General features: G+C 51.7%; 1 protein-coding gene and 1 non-coding gene across 6 annotated transcripts in view; both read left to right on the top strand.

Annotated features, from left to right (window-relative positions):
• Positions 1-9533: 9533 nt before the first annotated feature.
• Positions 9534-19556, top strand: part of Sh3bp2 (SH3 domain binding protein 2) — a 35892-nt gene continuing 25869 nt past the window's right edge. The window contains exons 1-2 of one of the 5 annotated variants that reach the window (XM_052198088.1): positions 9534-9629; positions 16603-16684. The gene's annotated coding sequence lies outside the window, so the exon portion shown is untranslated. Of the gene's footprint in view, positions 9630-10272; positions 11256-15950; positions 16063-16139; positions 16160-16602; positions 16685-19556 lie in introns of those variants that run through there. The other 4 variants (XM_052198090.1, XM_052198089.1, XM_052198091.1 and 1 more) reach the window with 4 other exon arrangements.
• On the top strand, positions 14309-14467 carry LOC127696941 (U1 spliceosomal RNA). Its single transcript, XR_007980375.1, has one exon. It is a non-coding gene; the product is annotated as a U1 spliceosomal RNA (small nuclear RNA).

Genomic DNA, 19556 nt, shown 5'->3' with positions numbered 1-19556 from the left:
CTGATTAGCTCAGACTACAATGTGCCACCACAGCTGGCTCAGAACATGCGATCCATACCCTCAAGAAGCAAAGATAGAGATTTGTACATATTCATGAAAAAATAGAACTGAGTGTTGAGAAGAAAGAATATTTAGGAAATATAAAGAACTCTTGAAAATTAAAAATATGACTGTGGAAGTTTCAGGTTTAGCTCGGTTGGCAGAATGGTTGCCCATCATGCATGGAGGCCGAGTGTACTGGGGTGCTGGCGCACGCCTGTGGTCCCATCACTCAGGAATGGAAAGTGGGACCATCAGGAGTTCAAAGTCAGTCTGGGCTACATGAGATCCACCCCCTCTCTCTTGGTTTTTTGGATTTGTTTTTTTTCGAGACAGGGTTTCTCTGTATAGCCCTGGCTGTCCTGGAACTCACTCTGTAGACCAGGCTGGCCTTGAACTCAGAAATCTGCCTGCCTCTGCCTCCCAGAGTGCTGGGATTGCAGGCGTGTGCCACCACTGCCCGGCTTCTCTCTCTCTTTATCTCATCTCTCTCTCTCTCTCTCTCTCTCTCTCTCTCCATAATATGTATATAATATGCATATTATATATGCATATATACACATATATACATAGACAAGCATACACACATGATCATAGAAGTTCAATATGTGTATGTATATACATATATCTTGAAATGTATAGGGGCTGGAGAGATGGATCAGCGGTTAAGAGCACTGACTGCTCTTCCAAAAGTCCTGAGTTCAAATCCCAGCCAACCACATGGTGGCTTACAACCATCCATAATGAGATCTGACACCCTCTTCTGGTGTGTCTGATGACAGCTACAGTATACTTACATATAATAAATAAACATTTAAAAAATCCTTTAAAAAAATAAATATCCTAGAAAAGTACATATGTATATATGTACATGAGCATAGAAGAACTGGGAGTTTCTTAGCTCAATCAAACTGGAAGATAAGATTGAGGAAATCTTTATTAAATTAATTAATTCTTGAGAGAGAGGGCAAGGACAAACTTGTGGAGATCAGAGGGCAACCTAAAGGGGCTGATTCTCCCGTCTTCCACGTGGATCCTGAAGGTTTGGCAGCCAGAACCTTTATCTTCTGATTCCAGCCCGGGATAGAGGAAATCTTAAAGTAGAGCTAAGCATTGATTTAAAAAAAAAAAAAAAAGATGTATGAGAAAGAGATATTAAAGGAAAAATATAGGAGCCTAACATTGCATCATAAAAGATCTAGAAAGCAGGAATGAGGGAAGAAAATTGGACTTCCAGGTTATACTCATTGGGTTGTTGTATTGTTTGATTCTTGTCAACTTGACACAAGCTTGAGTTATCTGGGAAGAAGGAATGAACCTCAATTGAGGAAATGTCTCCCTCAAATTAGCCTGTGCGAGAATTTTCTTGACTAATGCCGAAGGGCCCTCTGTGGGCTGTGGCACTCTAGGCTGGTGGTCCTGGTTTCTACAAGAAAGCAGGATGAACAAGTCAAGGGAGCAAGCCAGTCAGCAGCCTCCTCCATGGCCGCTGCAGTTCTTGCCACCAGGCTCCTGCCTGAGGCGCCCGTCTTAGGTTCCTGCCCTGGCTTCCTTTCATGATAGACTAGAAACTGGAAGTTTTTTGATTTTTTTTTTTTAAATTCCCTAAAAATCCCTTTCCTCTCCAAGTTGCTTTTGGTAATGGTGTTTATCAAACTACACTAAGATACAGGTTAAAAGGATGGACTGAAGCCAGTGGCGGTGGTGCATGTCTTTGATCCCAGAACTAGGGAGGCAGAGGCAGGTGAATCTCCATGAGTTCAAGGCCAGCCTGGTCTACAGCATGAGTTCCAGGACAGAGAAATCCTATCTTGGAAAAACAAAAGGAAAGAAAAGGGGAAAAAAGGATGGACAGCATATTCAGATACAGGAAGGCAAATGGATACAGGCTTGTCTACAGGAATCTCAGAGTCTTGATTCAGGGACCTTAGAAATATATATAGAGAAAGGACCAGGATTAGAACTGTGGCTACCAGTCCTAAGATACAAAGCTCAGAGACACAGGATTCCTCCATAGTACAGGAGGAGTCCTCAGAAAACATGTTCCCTTCTTAGGATCCACTTGAGGGTGTGCTTCTCCAAAAAGAAGGGGAAACCGAGAAAGAGGAAGTGGGAACGTCACTGTAGGGGATTCCAGGGAAGCAAAGAGAGTGGCGAGACACTGGTGAAGGGGGGCTGTGGGGGCCGCACATAGAAGTCTGGTGTAGTCAGACGGTGTGTCTGGTATAGTGGAGGGCCTTCGGGGAGGTGTGGGCGTTGGTGGGATTTAAATGACTTATTTCAGAAAGGTGAACGAATGCTAAATGGAAGCATTCAGGAACTCCAGGAGGCTCACGCTGAGGAGAGGAGACTAGAAGTCAGGAGCTGTGCGTGAAGGCTCAGCGTGTGGCATCACTGTCTGAGGCAAGTGCCAATGCTGGGGATCAGGAAGTAGCAATAACAGCGTCCTTTAGGAATGAGGAAGTGAAACAAACAGAAAAAAGTGGGCAGAGTTGAACTGGGGCCTCTGGAGAAGGGGGAGGAGGGCAACTTCTGTGTTCTGTGAAACTTGCCAGCTCTGGGACTTCTCAAACTGTGGCTCAGACCACCCTAAAAGTCACTACGTAGCCCAGACTGGCCTCAGACTTCAGGCAATCCTCCTGCCCCAGCATCCCAAGCATTGACCTGGCTGAAATGAGGGAACTTGATCTGAATCTGTGCCTCAGGCTCAGTTCACCTAGGTCTGCAGAGGGAGTGCCTGGAGTTAGAGTGCCCACTTCTTAAGATGGTAAATAAGGAAAATAGACTTTACTAATCTCAGTCAATGCACGACCGAAGGAGGACATCTTGCTGACTGCCTCTCACCTGGGTACTCACGACCACAGGACAGGACGGGGCAGGACAGGTTCAGCCTCACATGCAGTGAGCCCCTTCTCTCTCTCCTGCTGGCCTTCTGCTTGTGTGGAAGCTTTCTTTTGTGATGGGAAAGCCACAGCCTGGGGAGGGGGGTCCTTTGCAGGAAAACATCTGGGTAGAGCCTGAGTCTGGCCACTTGTCACAGCTGTCACTTTTCCAGTCCTACCTCTGTGGCGGGAGATGCAGAGTCAACAGGGACTTTCTGGGTAAAGCCTGTCTGGCCTCCTCCATGGCTGGGGTCCGTCTGTGGCATAGGAAGGCTCCAGTGTAGCTTTCAAGGAACGGGCACAGTAAGGACCAAGGTATTGAGGGGTCAACACTATGTCCCAAGGCTATACAGCATTTGGGGTGCACAACGTAGCATCTGGGAGTCTTGGGTCTGGCCAGCATGGTTTGGGGTTCTCATGGGTGGGAATGGAGAGCAAAGTCTAAGACAGAAGAATAGAAGGGAGAGGAAGCGGCCAGGCTGTGCTGAAACTTGGGTGGTGCCCATCTGGACCCAGTGCCAGGCCTGGAGGGGCACGTGGTTCTGGAGCTTTGTGGGTGAGCCCACGTTCATTTCTGTTAGGCAGACCTACCTTGGCAGGGCCTGGGGCAGGTCTAGGGCAAGGACAGGAGCCAGGCCTCGAGGCTCCTGGGCCTGGCTTATATATTTCCTCTTTTCCTCCCACCACTGGTTTTGGAAAACTTTTTCATTGTCACATGGGCCACTTTTCACCCCATGTCTCAGTGTCCGGTGCTGCCTGGGGAAAGGCTGTCCACCCGTCCTGGCACAGGCTTGGGTGAGTGGTGGGCCTTTCGGGAGATAATGGGGAACCACATTTCTGTTGAAGTCCACAGCTTCCCTGGCCAAGCCTGTGGTCTTCTCCTCCCAGACCCCATCATTGTCCTGGAGGTTATGTGGACAAGAGAGGGCAGGAAAAGACACAAGGCAGGGAGGTGGGGAGGGCAGAGGGCAGAGCAGCCTGTGTGTACAAACACCGCCTCCATCGCACCACCAAGGCCGGAAGTGGGTCCCAGAATAGAACAGGCTGCTTTCAAGTTCCAAATCGGGCTCCGGGGGCTGAGAACGTGTTTGGGTGTAAAAATAGAAGCCCGTGTGAGGCCAGGGTCCGCCACCCACGGGGCTCATGTTTTTAAATAGAATTTTCTACTAAGGTTGGTTTGACAATGTTCTAGATTGAAAACTTCCAAATAAACTTTTCAGGTGGCGTAGCCAGAGCCAAGCTGGGCTTTATCATTAAAACAAGGCAGCCATGCACAGGTCCGTGTAAGGGTCCTGGTGGGGGGGGGGGGTCCTCCACCTGGCTGGAGCTCTGGCTCCATCCTCCCTCTGTGCTTCAATACAGCATCTTCTCCAAGAAAGCTCCTTCCAGCTCTGGTCGCGCTTGGTCCCGCCATCCTCGGGAAGCCTCTCCCACCTTCATCAGCTCACACCTGTCTCTGGCTGGCCAGGAAGCCTGGTCTGGCTGGGCAGGAGAGGAAGCAGAGAAACGTGGGCCAGATGTTCACAGGCTGGGCCAGCTGAGCAGGACTGGTAGAGACCTACCCTGCAGGGTGTGGCGGAAGCTGAAAGGGACAACTGGGTGGTGTGTGGCACAGGAGCCTGGAAAGGCCTCCTGGGCAGAGATGGTCAGCTTTCTTTTCATGTGCATGTAGGACTGGCACAGTGGAGGAAATCAAGGCTGTAAGAACTGTGGCTTGGAGTGTGGCCCAGATCTGTATCGGGGCCCCCTGCGTACCCCGGCTATAGCCTGGCTTTAGAGGTCCCTTCAGCTACTCTCCAGTCACTACCCTCTGCTTCTCCCTCTGCCTTGATTCTGATTCATACCAGCAAAGGAGAAAACCGTCTGTCTCCCCTGAGCAAGTCCAGTGAGAGTCACAGAATCTGCCCCTGGATAGGGGAAGACCTAGAACCCAAGAAGGCAAGCCATTAGGCCGGTCTCCCAGCCTCTTCTCACAGCCTGCCAGACGTTTGAGGCCAACTCTTCCCCCACACATATCTCTTTGCAGTTTGATTCCAGCATGAGCTTAATCATCAGCAAGGTTTCCAGGCCTTAACCATCCCTTCCCTGCCCACCCTAGGTGCTTTGGTCTATGGATTTCCCTGCTGTCTCCCGTATGAGTGAGTAGCCTTCAGCTTTGGTCCTACCCAGAAACAGGCCTGCCAAGGGGAAGCGGCCTTACCATGAAGCCATTCTTGGGAATAGAAAAAAGAAGGCAGTTCAATGTTTCCTAGGACAATCCTAGGAAGAGGGACCTAATTGGGAAGGCAGTGCCTTTCCCTGAGAACTCTACCTGTTGGCTTTGTATTTTCCTTCACCAACCATTTATTAAGCATCTACTTTGTTCCAGGAAGTAGATGGGCCCTGAGGCAAGCAAGGTCTTGCTCTAGTAAGACATTCTAAAGGGAGTCTGGATGTGTCAGATGTTGGGGTTCAAAAGTCAGAGGAAGAAGGAATATAAGGAGGATGGACACACATGCAGATGCACGCGCACACACACACACACACACAAAACTTTGTGGAATTGGTTCTCTCCTTCCACTTTTACATGGGTTCTAGAGATCAAACTAAAGTTGTCGAGCTTGCATGGTAAGTACCTTTACTCACCAAGACATCTCTCAACCTGTGGGTTGCCACCCCTTCAGTTCCCAAATGACCCTTTCATAGGGATAGCTTAAGACTATTGGAAAACACACATATGTAAATTATAATTCTTGACAGAAGCAAAATTTCAGTTTTTTGTTTTTCTTTTTGTTTGTTTTGGGTTTTTTTGTTTGTTTTGGTTTTTGGATTTTTGTTTTTTTCGAGGCAGGGTTTCTCTGTATAGCCTTGACTGTCCTGGAACTCACTCTGTAGACCAGGCTGGCTTCGAACTCAGAAATCTGCCTGCCTCTGCCTCCCAGAGTGCTGGGATTACAGGCGTGTGCCACCACTGCCTGGCTTGCAAAATTACAGTTAGAAAATAGCAAGAAAAATAATTTGATGGTTAGGGTCATCACAGCATGAGGGACTGTGTTAAAGGGTGACAGTATTAGAAAGGCTGAGAATCACTGCTATAGCCCAAGGAAAGAAATGGTGAAGCTGAGGACAGACTGACGGGAGTGAAGGGATAGGTCTGTGCAAGAATCTGGGGGAAGAGTGAGCAGGGAGGACATAGCAGGATGGAAGGCTCTGAGACAGGGGTGTGCCTGGAACCTTGAAAGAGTGTGACCACTCAGAGCAGAGTGGGAGCAGTGAACAGAGGCCCCAGGAGGGTCAGTGGGGTTGGGTAAGCATGGGCTCACTTATGGATAAGGCCTTTGCTCTGGGGAGATGACAGGCTATGGGAAATTCTGAGGAGAGATCATAGCAGATTCCCTAGTGAGGAGCAGGCTGATGGTTGGCAAAGGTCATGCACTGGGCATGAGCTGGTGGGACCTCCAGATAGACAGAAGTACAGACAGAACGTGGGGTGGGAGAATGGAGAACCAACGTGACCCTTGAGCTTTACAAAGGGAGAAAGAGCTGCTAAGGGGGCTCAGGTGGCCAGGAAGAAGATGGCTGGGCAGCGTTGCTTGCCCAGGAGGACTGTCTCGCTACACAGGTGCTTTGTAGAGATCCGCTTTCCCCTCTTAGCGCCTGTGTAGGAGGCTTTGCATCCCTTCTGCTCGCCTGAAGCACGAGCTCTGTCCTGTACACCCTCTCCATCTTGTCAGCTCCAGTTGGGAGCTCTGGATGCCCAGGTCCTTGGCCTCACCACAGCTACATCGCAGGGGATGGATGATAGTCTCCAGTTCCTTCCATCTTTTCTTTTTTTTATTTTATTCATTTTCTATATTCTTTGTTTACATTCTAAAAGCTTTCTCCTTTCCCAGTCCCCCCCCCATATGTCCCATAAGTTCTCTTCTCTCCATCCATTCTCCTATCTTTCCCCCTCCCTTTTCTCTGTCCTGGTGCTCCCCTACAATGTTGGATCAAGCCTTTCCAGGATTAGGGCCCTCTTCTTCCTTCTTCATGGGGATCATTTGATATGCTAATTGTATCTTCAGAATTCAGAGCTTCAGGGCTAATTAATATCCACTTCTCAGTGAGTGTATAACATGTATGTTCTTTCTGTGATTGTGTCACCTCACTTAGGATGACATTCTCCAGTTCCACCCACTTGCCTAAAAATGTCATGAATTTGTTGTTTTTAAGAGCTGGGTAGTATTCCATAGTGTAAATATACCACATTTTCTGTATCCTTTCCTCTGTTGAGGGATACCTGGGTTCTTTCCAGCTTCTGGCTATTATAAATAAGGCTGCTATGAACATAGAGGAGCATGTGTCCTTATTACATGCTGGGGAATCCTCTGGGTATATGCCCGGGAATGGTATAGCCTGGTCCTCCAGAAGTATCATGCCCAGTTTTCTGAGGAACCTCCGGACTTATTTCCAGAGTGGTTGTACCACCTTGCAATCCCACCAGCAGTGAAGGGTTGTTCCTCTTTCTCCACATCCTCGCCAACACCTGCTGTCTCCTGAGTTTTTAACCTTAGCCATTCTGACAGGTGTGAGGTGAAATCTCAGGGTTGTTTTGATTTGCCCTTCCATCTTTTCTGAACGTGGTATGTGGAAGCCAGCCCCGCCTCTGCCTTCAGTCAGCTTCCTGCAGGTGGCACCAACATCTGGCTTTGCTCTGCTTCCCTCCCATCTCTGTCCCTCCCTCAGCCTTGGGGACAAGAGATGCAAAGTGACACAATCGCATCTATGTCCATTTCCCACTCGCCGTAAGGATCAGAATGTGCCTTGAATCATTTCAGGGTCCCTGGGACCCTTTATGGGGCCATGTATTTGATGAACTGAACTTGACACCAGGGATAGATGTGTCCCTGTCCAGCCCTGAGCCAAGTACCAGGAGTAAGGCAGCTGTGTGAGGTGCTGATGGGGCCAACAGTGGACAGAGGAGGGGCTGAAAGTGTAGGATTCTGGGCCAGACAGCCTAGTGCTCTGCACCAGGCACTCTCTACAGGAGAAGATGGAGCAGCCTGGGCAGGCAGAGGGCCATAGACAACTTGGGTACACAGAGGTGATTCCTGGGTAGCCAGAGATGGAGACATGACGGGTACCCCAGAAGGCAGGCATCTCAGCCAGTCAGCACCTGTCTCCTTGGCCTCTGGGAACCATGAGAGCTAATCTCTTGGCAAGTGGTGTTGCCCTGGGGCCAGACTCAGGAATAATGAGTGTGTCAACCCTGAGGTCTGACTGGCTAGGACTCTGGGCTCCCCTGCTTCTCTCTTTGCTGCCTTCACCAATGGAGACCCCAGTATCCTGTTGGATGAAGCTCCACCCACGTCATTTACTGCCTCCATTCCCACGCCCCAGGGTTTCCTGGCCTTTTCCTAGCGGACACCAGCCTCTCTAAATGTGGGCTCAACATTTGGCCATCTTAATTTCCTGGCCTACGCCCAGTTAACCTCTCTGCCGGCAGGGCTGCCTCATGTCAAAGAGCTAAATCGAAATGCTAAGCATAGACCCTTGGACCTGGGTAGCCCTGGGACAGGCGGGCAGAGGCGTGACCCACACTTGGGCAGCTACAGTCTGGATGTCTGGAGTCCCTCCAGTAGCTCAGCATGAGCGACTCCTCCTCAGCCCCTCCAGCCTCAGCCTGGTCTAGAGCATTCATGGGAGCCCCTATCTCTGTAGCAGCTGGCCTCCTCCCCCCTGGACAGCTCTCTCCAGAACCTGTCCTTCCTTAGCCCAGAGTTTCCTAGGTCTAGAACCTGGAAGTTCCCATGAGGATAATTCCCTCTCTGAAAATTCCACTCCTGTGAAGTTCTATTAGCTTGGCTCCACGCCAGGCTCACACCCCTGCCTGGCCCCAGGGCTCTCTTAGGAAGTCATCTCCTCCTAGGAAATCCCTGCCCCTTGCATGTGGTCCCCCAGGCCTACAGATGGGCTTAACCAAAGGCTTAACTGGCTGTGCACAGGAGACCTTGTGTCCTTGGCAACCCAGTGCTAGCCATGAATTTCCAGCCCTTGTCCTATAGGCAGTATTTCCTTTAGATGTAGCTGAAAACTCTAGTAAGGCCCCAGAGGTTCCCAGCAAACCCTTCTTGACTGTGAGAAGTTAGTGACCAGGTGACCAGGTGCCCTTACCTGGTGCCTGGATTTGAGTCAGCCCCACCCAGCACAGCAGACACAAACTGCTACCCCAGAGAAAAAACAGACATTTTCTTCATGGAGGCCACCGGATCAAAGATGTGTGTGTGTGTGTGTGTACGCGTGCGCGCGCGCGCGCGCGCGCGTGCGTACACAAGAGAGAGAGAGAGAGACAGAGACAGAGACAGAGACAGAGACAGTGACGGAGAGAGACAGAGACAGAGAGAGGGAGGGAGAGAGACTCTGCTCACTCAGCTACCTGCCTACATCTAGTGAGCACCTACCACTTGCTGGTTACAAACCTACACCTTAGCCCACCAACCAATCTCTGACCAACTAGGAAAGGTGTGTTAAGCTGCTAGAGCAGGAGAGGGAACCGGTGGAGAAGCCAGGCCAGGGGTGGGGCAGAGCAGCAGTGAGAGGGTTGTGCCTGAACCTGGGAGGCGGGGCCAGATTGGAGGCGGGGCCTGCTCCCGAGTGCCTGGCTGCTGGCCCAGCTGACTGCAAAGCGGGGCGAGAGAGCAGGGATCCGCCTCCCGGACGCAGGGTCTGTGGGCTGGGAACCAGCGGGTAAGGCACTGCATGGGTTTCGGGACGTGTCGTGGACGTACGAGGCAGAGTCGTGTCTTAGAGACCCGCGCGCGTCCCTTGAACCTGAGCCCCGCTGTGAGATGGGAGTGGGGTTCTCAGGGCAGACGGCGGCGGGCGGCAGTCTGGGCTCAGGGCTGGGCGTTCGGTCTAGGAGATAGGGCTGTGTGCTTTGCGTGTGTCCCGTGTCCCTCCGGTCCCTCCGGCTCCTCTGGCACCGGTTGTTACAGGTTACAGGGCTCATCTAGCGGGGCTTCCAAAGACTTGGGAGGTGAATTTGCTTCCATTCCCTCCAAACTTTTCTTCCTTCAGAGGCTCCACGAAGTTTAAGAGAAAAGTCACCTGCCTGTTGGTGCTGATTCACACTGATGCGTGAATGACTGAGTGGGTGTGGGGAATTTGGAGATTTTTGAGGAGGAGTGAGTCTCTGAGAAGACAGAAGAGTGTTCAGAGAGTTGTAGGTTTCCACCTCCACCCTCCTGTGGCTCTGGGCCTTGGCTGTTAATAGAGTGAGAGTCTTGTTGGAGCCAACCCCCTCTGCCACCTTCCATGACTCTGCGCAACTCCTGCTCTCTCTCTCTCTCTCTCTCTCTCTCTCTCTCTCTGCCTTTCTGTTTGTTCATTCGTTGACACTGACACTGGTAGTTCTGTGCCGCTTGTCAGGTGACTCCAAAAAGAGCTCCCAAGAAGTCATGCCCCCCTCTACCCCCCTCCTGCTAGGCACAGTGTGGGACCTTAGGAGCTATTACATGTGACTATTAAGGATGCTAAATCCCACCGTGAAGGGGCTCTGAATATCACCTACTGGACCAACAGTGAAATACACAGAATTGTTTCACAACAGAATGGGTCCAGGAGCCAGGCGCTGGGCTAGGAACAAGAACATAGACTCAGGCCAACTCTGTGACCCAGGAGACTGTGGTGCTCACTGGCCTATGTCCCTCTAGACCACTGTGTTCTTTTCTGGACAGGGAAGCCCACCCCAGGGCCCCAGACCTAGCCGTCCACTCCTGGGGCCTGGGAGGGTTTCAAGGAGAAGTGAACCACAGGTCTGTCCACCACCTTTCCAAGTCCCCTCTGCCTCTCTGGGACCTGGTTCTGGGTGGAGACACACTGGCAGAGGGGACAAACTAAAGGGTAGACAGAAACTGATGGGCAAATTCATCTGGCAGACAGGAGCAGAAAGGGAGCCTAGCCTTTCGGGGGAGTCGCCCTGCAGCGTTAGTCAGAAGCCTACTCAGGAGGCTGGGCCAGGAGAGACAGACTGACAGAGGGTGGACTGACTCCAAGACCACCTTGGCCCTTCCTTTTTGGGATAGAGGAAGTGGGGTACTCAGTCAGCCCCCAGTGTTTTTTTGTCCCCATATGGACGCATGTGCATATGTAGGCCTACAGAAATCCAGGAGATCCAAAGAGTCAAATGGCCTGCTTTAGTCACAGAAGGGCAGACAGAAGGGCATAAACTCAGGCTGGGGGCTCGGGTTCAAATTCAACTACATGATATTCATCAGACATTTCCTCCTGCTGAGCCTCCATTGCATCTGTAACATGACGACTGGCGAACACTTTCTACCAAGGGTGGTTATGAGTGCCCACAGTCTGCTAGTGGTGAGTAGTTGGTACTCAGATGCTGGGGGTACTTCCTCTGGGGATGTCCTGGTCAGACAGGGACAACAGGCCATTTTGTCTTGTGGCTGAGGTGGGGCAAGGCCAAGCCTGGAGAGGCCTGGGGCATAGGGCAGGCTTCCAGGTTCCTGCCTGCATTGGTCCTGTGGGCAAACACCTGTGTCCACAAAGACTGATCAGTGTGAGTTCCGTCCTCAAAGTGCCATTGTGGGGACCAAGGGTCAGAGATTCTGGCAGACCTTACCCTGCCAACATCTGGCCGGTTCATGTCCCTCCAGATTCCCTGGGCACAGGCATGTATAGCTCTTTTATGGCCCTGCTTGGCAGAGGAAGTGGGTAACCTAGAGCCTAGGAAAGGCAAGATGTGGGAAAGGGATACTCTGAGCTGGGCGAGACAGTTAGGGAGGGATCGACAGACAGACAGACAGACCAGGGAGGACGGCAAATCATTGATCAAAGTGTCCTTTACATGCCAGAGGTGGGAGGGGTCTGGAGAGTAGGGGAGGGGGTTCTTCACGCGTCAGAGTCCTCCTCCCAGAGTAGAGTACCCCAGTGTGCCTCTGGAGTCCTCCAGTAGTGCTCTTTGGGCATTCAAGGGTGGGAGATGGTCCCGGGTGCACAGTGACTAGGAGTTGAGGTAATCCTCCCTGCCCGCTTCCACCCCGCTCACTGCCCCTCAGCCCAGAAAAAAGGCTGCTGTCTCCTGCCATAACTCAGGGTCCTGGGCCTCCCAGGTGAATTAGACTTCTTTTTTTTTTTTAATGATTTATTCATTTTATGTACACTGGCATTTTGCCTGGATGTCTGAGGGACGGTGTCACCTCCCCCGGAACTGGCGTTACAGACAGCTGTGAGCTCCTGTGGAAGAGAGCGTGCATGCGTCCTCTGGGAGAGCAGCCCCTGCTCTTAACTGCTGAGCAGTCTCGCCAGCCCCTAGTTGTTCTTCTTGGCTCTCACTTTTCTGCTCTGTAAAGCAAAGTGCAGATGCGAGGCCACAAGGCTGGACTTGGGCTCAGTCAAGTCAGTGCCCCACCCCCACCCGTGAACTCCGGGGACCGGAGGAATGAAACAAAAAGCAGGTGGCCTTCGGGATGGGGGCATCAGGGGTACCCAGATGCTCTTCCCTCTGCTTTCTTCTTCTTCCCCAGCGCTGATTTATGAGGTTCAGACACCGAGTGATTGGGCTCCCTGTGTCTCCATGAAGTAATCACTGCCCCCCAGGATTTAGGGACAACTCCTTGGTCCATGTGAGCTGGCCATAGAGGTTCCAGATATACCTGAGTGACTCTTGCTAGCTGGCTTCCAGAAACGCCATGGGCTTGATTACTTGGGGCAGCAGCCAGGGAGGTCAGTAGGCCTCACAGGCCAACAGGCACCAACCACTCTCATGCCCTACAGCCATTCTGATTCCGAGAATTTCGGTCTGCTTCCCTCTGAATCATGTTTACTGCACGCTCACTGCCCTGGCAGAATGGCCTACAGCCAACCACCCTTGCTGTAGGCTGCTGGGTAGGGTGCAGTGTGCCTGCCTGCTTGAGCCTGCAGAAGAAGGTGTGGTTCTTGGCCTGGGATCTGCCGGGCTGGTAATATGCATGCCATGACCAGAACCGAGCTCTCTCGTGGCCCAGGGCTAAGCCAGCTCAGGTTGGTTTCCTGGGGTTCTGAGAGCAGAGGCTGACCAGGAAAGGCACAGAGCCTGTCACAAGAACCAAGGCAAAGCCAAGGTCTGGGCCTTGTCCAACTTGAGGTTTCAGGACTTCAGCACCTTCCCTGTGAAATGGGATCAGATCAGGATTAGCTAATGGGATTTAAATGACATTGAAATGACAACTCCCTCAGACTTCAAGCACCAGCAGGTGAGAGGCACTCACTTGAGCTGCCTCCGAAGGCAGTATCCTCAGGCCTGAGCTCAGCTCTTGTTCCTGAACAGACAACATGTCTAATTTGGGGGTTTCTATGACCTGGACCACAGGGTATTATAATCTGTTCTGTGGTTTTGGAAGAACACCTGTCCCCATACCCTGGGCTTCCCCCTATGGCCCTACCGACCCTGCTGAGACAGGTAAGGAGATGGCCAAGCACTTACATCTGCCTACTCCTAACCAGGACAGGAAGAGGCCAGGCTGGTCTGGGGGCCTAGAATGCTGGGGTGGGTTTTAGCTTTACTTCATAGCTTTGAAAGCCTAGAACAACACTCACAGTTCATTTGGGAGCTGGATGGGGAGCCGAGGATTCTACTCCACGTCATTCCCTGCATCTATGACATTGGCAGACTCCATTTCTGCACTAGTACCCATTCCACGCATGCTGTATGCTGTATGTACCAGGCCCAAAGCTAAGCCTGGACCATAGACGTGGTCAGGCCCACAGGCTTGAGGACAGGGATTACTGGCAGCCGCTGTCACTCAGTGTCTGGCCCATCCCACAACACTCTCTGAGAAGGAATTTTTGTTAAAGACTTAATGATCCTGGTTAGTGATCAGGGGTCCGTCCTTGGCTGCCTGTACTCTGCCCTACTCCTGAGCTGTGGGCCTCTTCATAGCTCAGTACACACAGCGACCTATCTGTCCACCCCCTGATCAGGAACTCATGCAGTGAGAGCTACAGCGCTTCCCCAGGCAGGGAGTTTCCTGCAGGCTGGGTGGGTTAGTGCTACTGGCAGTGGGAGTGGAAGACTCTGCCAGGCTTTGAAGTTGGTTTGCCACTTTCCTCTCCGCTGAGCACAGGAGACAAACACGCCCCGTTACCCTGGAACTGTGCTGCCTGGGTTGGCAGTTTCCATTCAGACAGTAGTGGGTTGCTGTGCTGGGGCCTCTCATGAAGCTCTCTAGGTTTCTGTCACAGCCCCTCCCATCTGCCACTCAGCAGCAGGGACCCAGCCTCTCCTGAGCCTGGTCTCACTGGCTTCAGCAAGCAGGACAGGTAGGAAGACAGGGAATTCTTTTCTGGTAGGGAAAATAGTTGCCATATGTGGCCCTGCCCTCAACTGAAATAGTGCTTTTCTCTGTACTGCTCCTGCTGAGAGATGGACACTGACACTTACCTAGTGGGGAGATACCCTGGTCATAAAGGTGGTTTTCCCAGGGCAAGGTTTATCTTTCTGATGAGCTGATACTTGCAGCTTCCTCAAATGGGAGGGGGAACTTGACTGCATCATTTATGGTAGTAGGGTACTGTGTTCATGTTCTTCCCTTAGAAAGAAAGAAGGAAGGAAGGAAGGAAAGAGAAAGAAAGAAAGGAAGGAAGGAAGAAAGAAAGAAAGAAAGAAAGAGAGAAAGAGAGAGAAAGAAAGAAAGAGGAAAAGATCCACACTGAGGCCAACATTGGGGTCCACTTGGTCTCCCCTAAGCTGCCTTCCAGAAGGTTCTTAGGTGTTGAGCCCCAAGAGCTGGCACCTGTAAGAGGTCCCAGCAGAAGTAGAGATTTACAAGCATTAGGGGAGTGGGATAGGTTGGCATCTGGAAAAGCTAGCCTGGCGTCCTGAGTTGGCAGAGGTAAGGACGCCCCAGGGACATACAGTGAGGCCCTGAGCAGGGGAACGCACAGCAGAAACAGCACTGGCCTCGAGGGCTTCTTCTGTTTGAATCCAGGGAGGGGAGCTCCTTTCTGGAAGAGTTAAGTGGTTGGCACTGACCTTTTCCTCCTGACAACTAGGCAAATGGTGTGGAGGCCTGGTCCTGGCAGGCAGACCAGTGGCCGCTACATGGGTCTGACCGTGGCAGAGCAAGAAAGGGCCAAGCCCCGTGATGCCGATATGTTCTGTTGTCAGAGGCCTCTAGGTGCACAGAAATGGTGGCCTGGGGCTGGGTGCAGCTGGCTCCTGTAGGTGTGTGAGCTGGACATTTTCCACCACCTCTGTATAGGACAGACATGGAAGGTCTAGCCTCAACACATACACATAGAAGGTATGTGATGAAGGGGAACTTAGCTGACTGCTAGCATTGGGATATATAGTGGTAACTCAGTGGAAACTGGACCTATGCAGGGCCTGAGGACCTCCATAGTTGACTCAGGCTCTCTAGAGTTCCCTACTGACCAGAGCTAATGGCACTCCGAGTTAGGCCCCAGCCCGGAGTTGGAGTCGCCACTGTCTCTGACCTGCACCCACTTGTCTCAGGTCTTTGTGTTGGCCTCCCTTCCCTGTGAATCCCTGCCCAGACTTCCTATTGTGTGTCTGTCCAGTTCTGTCAGGAGCCTGAGTAAACTGCTCCAGGGAACCCCAGTCCAGCTTTTGAGCCTAGCACATGCCAGGGTTGGGACTTCTGCTCCAGGATGGAACCGTAGGGCAGGAGCCCTCTAGAACAACCTGCCTTCCGGGCTTCTCTAGGACTGAGCCCCGTCCCTTTCAGACCCAAGGCTATAGTTGCTCAGGAAGGTGGGGCCTGGCCCTGGTTTTGTGGGCTATGGAGTCTGCTGTTGGGTCCACTGAACGTAAAGTAGGTACAGAGGTCAACACTGACTTCCCCAGCTCACTGCTCCGTTTCAGGAAAGTTCAGTCTCTGATATCAGCCTTCCTATTTTCTCAAAAATGTGACCAGGAGGGTGAAGTGCTGTGGTTAATGGTGGCTGTGCCCACTCTGGAGACAGGAAGTTGCCCAGGAAGGAAGAGGGTTGAGAAAGGACATTCCCCTACCCCCACCTCTGGGCTCTGCCGCAGACACCCCTTCCACAATCAGGGTTCTTCTCACTGGGTATCAAGGGAGCAGCTGTTTGGGGGCTGGAGGCTGGAGAGACAGGAAGAGATTCATAGGCCTCAGCCTACTCAAGATATCCAAGAATGGTATACAAGGTACCCTGTGGAGTGGGGTCAGGAAAAGACTGCTGTGCTGGTCAGAGGCAAGGAGAAAAGAATGGTCATGGCCATCGTGGGTCCTGTGAGCACAGAGGTTGTGTCCTGTGGTTTGTGTGTGTGTATGTGTGTTTGATTATATGTGCATATGTTTTTGTATGGGGGAATTCATGTGCACATATGTCAGGCAGTGGTGGTGCATGCCATTAATCCCAGCACTTGGGAGGCAAAGGCAGGCAGATCTATGAGTTTGAGGTTAGCTTGGTCTACCGAGTGAGTTTCAGAACAACCAGGGCTTCTCAGAAAAACCTGGTTTCAAAAAACCAACCAACCAACTGACCGACCGACCGGAACATCTCTTTCATGTCCACACACTATGCATACACGTAGAAGACCAAGGTTGATGTTGTGTATCTTTCTCAATTGTTTTCCACTGTATTTTTGAGGTAGGGTCTCCCACCGATCCTGGAACTTGCCAATTTGTGTAAATTGGCTGGTTAACAGGGCTCACTAATCCTCCTGTCTCTGTCCACCCTCCAGTACTGGAATTGCGGATGTACGCTGCCTTACCTGGTTTATGTGGTTGACTGGGGATTGGAAGTCACGTCTTCCTGCTTGTGTGGTAAGTGCCTTACTGTCCTTTGGTTTGTTTTTAAGGATCACTCTGAGCTGGGCATGATGGCACATACCTCTAGTTCTAGCACTTGCAAGGGAGAAGTCGGCAGATGACCACAAGCCTGAGACCAATCTGATTTACATAGCAAGTTGAAGGTTAGCTGAGATTACCCAGTAAGATTCTGTCTCAGAAGATTAAATAAAATAAAAATAAAAGCTCTCTTTGAGGTCTGGAGACCATCTCAGTACCTCCACCCTGCAGCAGTATCCCCTGAAGAAATCGATGAGGAGTAGGTCTAAAAAGACAGACTTATGGAGGCCTAGAGAGAGGTCAGGGTCAAGTAACTAGGAAGAGGTAACACTCTACAAAGGAACTCACAGATAGGGAAGAAAGCTGGAAACTTTCTAGGGGTCTAGTGGTTCCGGCTCAGCATAGCCCTCTCTCCATACAACCCATGTCTCTCTACTGGGGTTCTCTTTCCTGATGATGACAGCTGTATTTCCAGAGAGAGGAGCCAGTCTTGTTATCCTAAGGCTGTGTCTGCAGTGCTGACGGAACTGTGCTACAGCCTCTGTTGGGCAATCTGTAGCCAGGAAGAGAGGCTGACTCATAGAAGAGTAGACCTGGGCTCTGCTGACCACCAGAAGCCACATTACCTGTGGGAGTTCCCAAGGCATGGGTAACAAGGCCAGGCAAGGTGTGGGTAACAGGGCCAGTCACTGCCACACTAGGTGTAGGAACAGGGAGTCTGTGCCGATAGAAGAGCACTGGATTTGGGGCTAACATAGATTTGAGGCTGTGGTGGTCAAGGCCTCTGAAGAAGGGCTGGACTTGGAGAACTAGACTCAGGTAACAATGGGACATATACTGCCACTAGAGGCCTGCCATCTTCAGAAGCCTCCCTGCCCCTGCTGCCTGAGGGCCTTCGAGATATTGTCCTAGGACCTGACCATGGGGCACCTGACTGGAAGGCCAGGAGTAAGTTTGTGGTACTAATGGCATAAGGTGATCAGGGAACAGTGTGGGAGGGGTCCAGGATGTCATAGTATTGGATAAAGACCTTGAACCTGAGTCCAGTTACCTTTAAAAGCTGCCTTGCACTGTGGCTGAGGCCAGCTGTCTCAAACCAGGAGGCAAGGTATAAGGAGGCCTGGCCCTGGAAAGGAAACAGGGTTGGGCCATTGGATGGCTAGAGAGAAGATTCTCCCCTTCCCCCTGACTGGCCTCTTCCGGCTGTCGAAGACCAAACTTCTGAAAGAAGGCGGGGCCTGGACCTCTTGTATGTCCACAGGGCCATGGCCAGACCCTTGTCCTCACTGGGCCTCCAGACAATGGGGTAGTGTTAGGATGCCCGGGAATGCTCAGGCCAGCCGGGCACTCTGTGCGACCATGCTAAAGGATGAGGACAGGAGCCAGCAATAGGCCGTGAGTCATGGTGTCCGCCACCAGGCCTTTGAGGCCCTGGGTTCCCAGCTGAGGAGGAACAACCAGTTCTCAGTTCCGCAAGCCAGGGGTCTGGCCTGCATCTCCTTCCTGCCTTTGGCCACTCTCCACGGTTCTTCCTGTGTGTCCTCTAGTTCCGTCCCCCTGCTCTGTCTTTTTCTCTCCCTTGCTGTCCAACCTGAGTCCTAGACCTGGCTACAGCAGCTCTCCATGGCCTCTTAACTACTGAAGCCCTAGCAGAAGGCCAGACCCCCACCTGTCCTACCTTTGATGGCCTGTGATTGACCCCAAGAGGAACCCAATGAAAGGGCAAAGTGTTGCCTAAAAGGAGACCTAAAAAATTATTAAGTATGCTGCAGAGATTTAGACTATTGTCTCAAGTTCAGGACCGTCTGGGTAACATAGCCTGTACCTGAGTGGTAGAACACTCGCTCAGTGTGTGCACGTGTGCATGTAACCACGCTACTGCTGAGAACAAATAACAAAACCTTAAGGAATAAAAGGTGGCAAAATCCAAAAGTCTAAGGGATAAAATCAACCCAGAGAATAAAAATTAAACAACAATTTGAACCAGCTTAAAAATAGTAAATATTTGGGGGGTAGGAAAGGGGAGAGAGCCAATGGATTAAAACCAGACCTGAGGGTAACATGGAGGGTGGGCAGAGGGGGCAGGTCAGCTGACTCAGCCTGAATGGGCCTTACCTGTGGCAGGGTGGGCAGCGGTCAGAATATCCATAGGAAACCAGAGGGGCTAAGAATGAAGACCAGACTGGGTGACTCTGGACCCTGGGGCTCACTGGGGTAAAGTACCAGAAAGGGCCCAGGCTGGGCAGATCCAGGAAGCTCAGTTTGTGTGGTTCGAGGAAGCCAACGTGATGTGAAAAATCCCTAAGTGTTGAGTCATAGAGACTGGAACAGCCAAGACCACCAACAACCGCAGGGATCAGGGCTGGTGTCTCTAGAGTACCCTGGGACCCCAGCAGACAGCAGACGAAGGCCTGGCACCGTGGCCCTGGGCCAGCACTAGGACACTTCAGGTGCTTATTCAGTGTGCCAAGGCTGACCCCTGACCTCTGCCCATGGCTCTGGCGCAGAGTAATGCGACTGGATCTCTGACTGCCTTCCTCACTTCATCTCCGCCCTACCCCCACCAGCACGAACTTCATGTCCACACACAATATGCCCAGTGTGTTCCCTCCGTGTCTCCGTGTCCTTGTGCTGGGAATCCAAGCTCAGCAGGGTGCCCTCACCCCAAGGACTCTGGCACCAATAGTAGGCCCAGTGCCTGTGACAAAGTCTTTGTGAGTCATTTGGTTTGGTCTTTAGAATACCATTCTCTGGAAGAAAAGTGGCCTGCCTCAGGGTGAGGGGACAAAGTTGGGACTGGAGCATAGGCCTGCTTGGTGCCCAGGCCCAGGTGCTTAGACCCTGGCGC

The sequence above is a fragment of the Apodemus sylvaticus genome, chromosome 11 (genome assembly GCF_947179515.1).
Source record: "Apodemus sylvaticus chromosome 11, mApoSyl1.1, whole genome shotgun sequence".
Classification (NCBI taxonomy): Eukaryota; Metazoa; Chordata; class Mammalia; order Rodentia; family Muridae; genus Apodemus; species Apodemus sylvaticus.
Note: the sequence above shows the minus strand (reverse complement) of the source record. Positions and strands in the feature narration are given on the sequence as shown.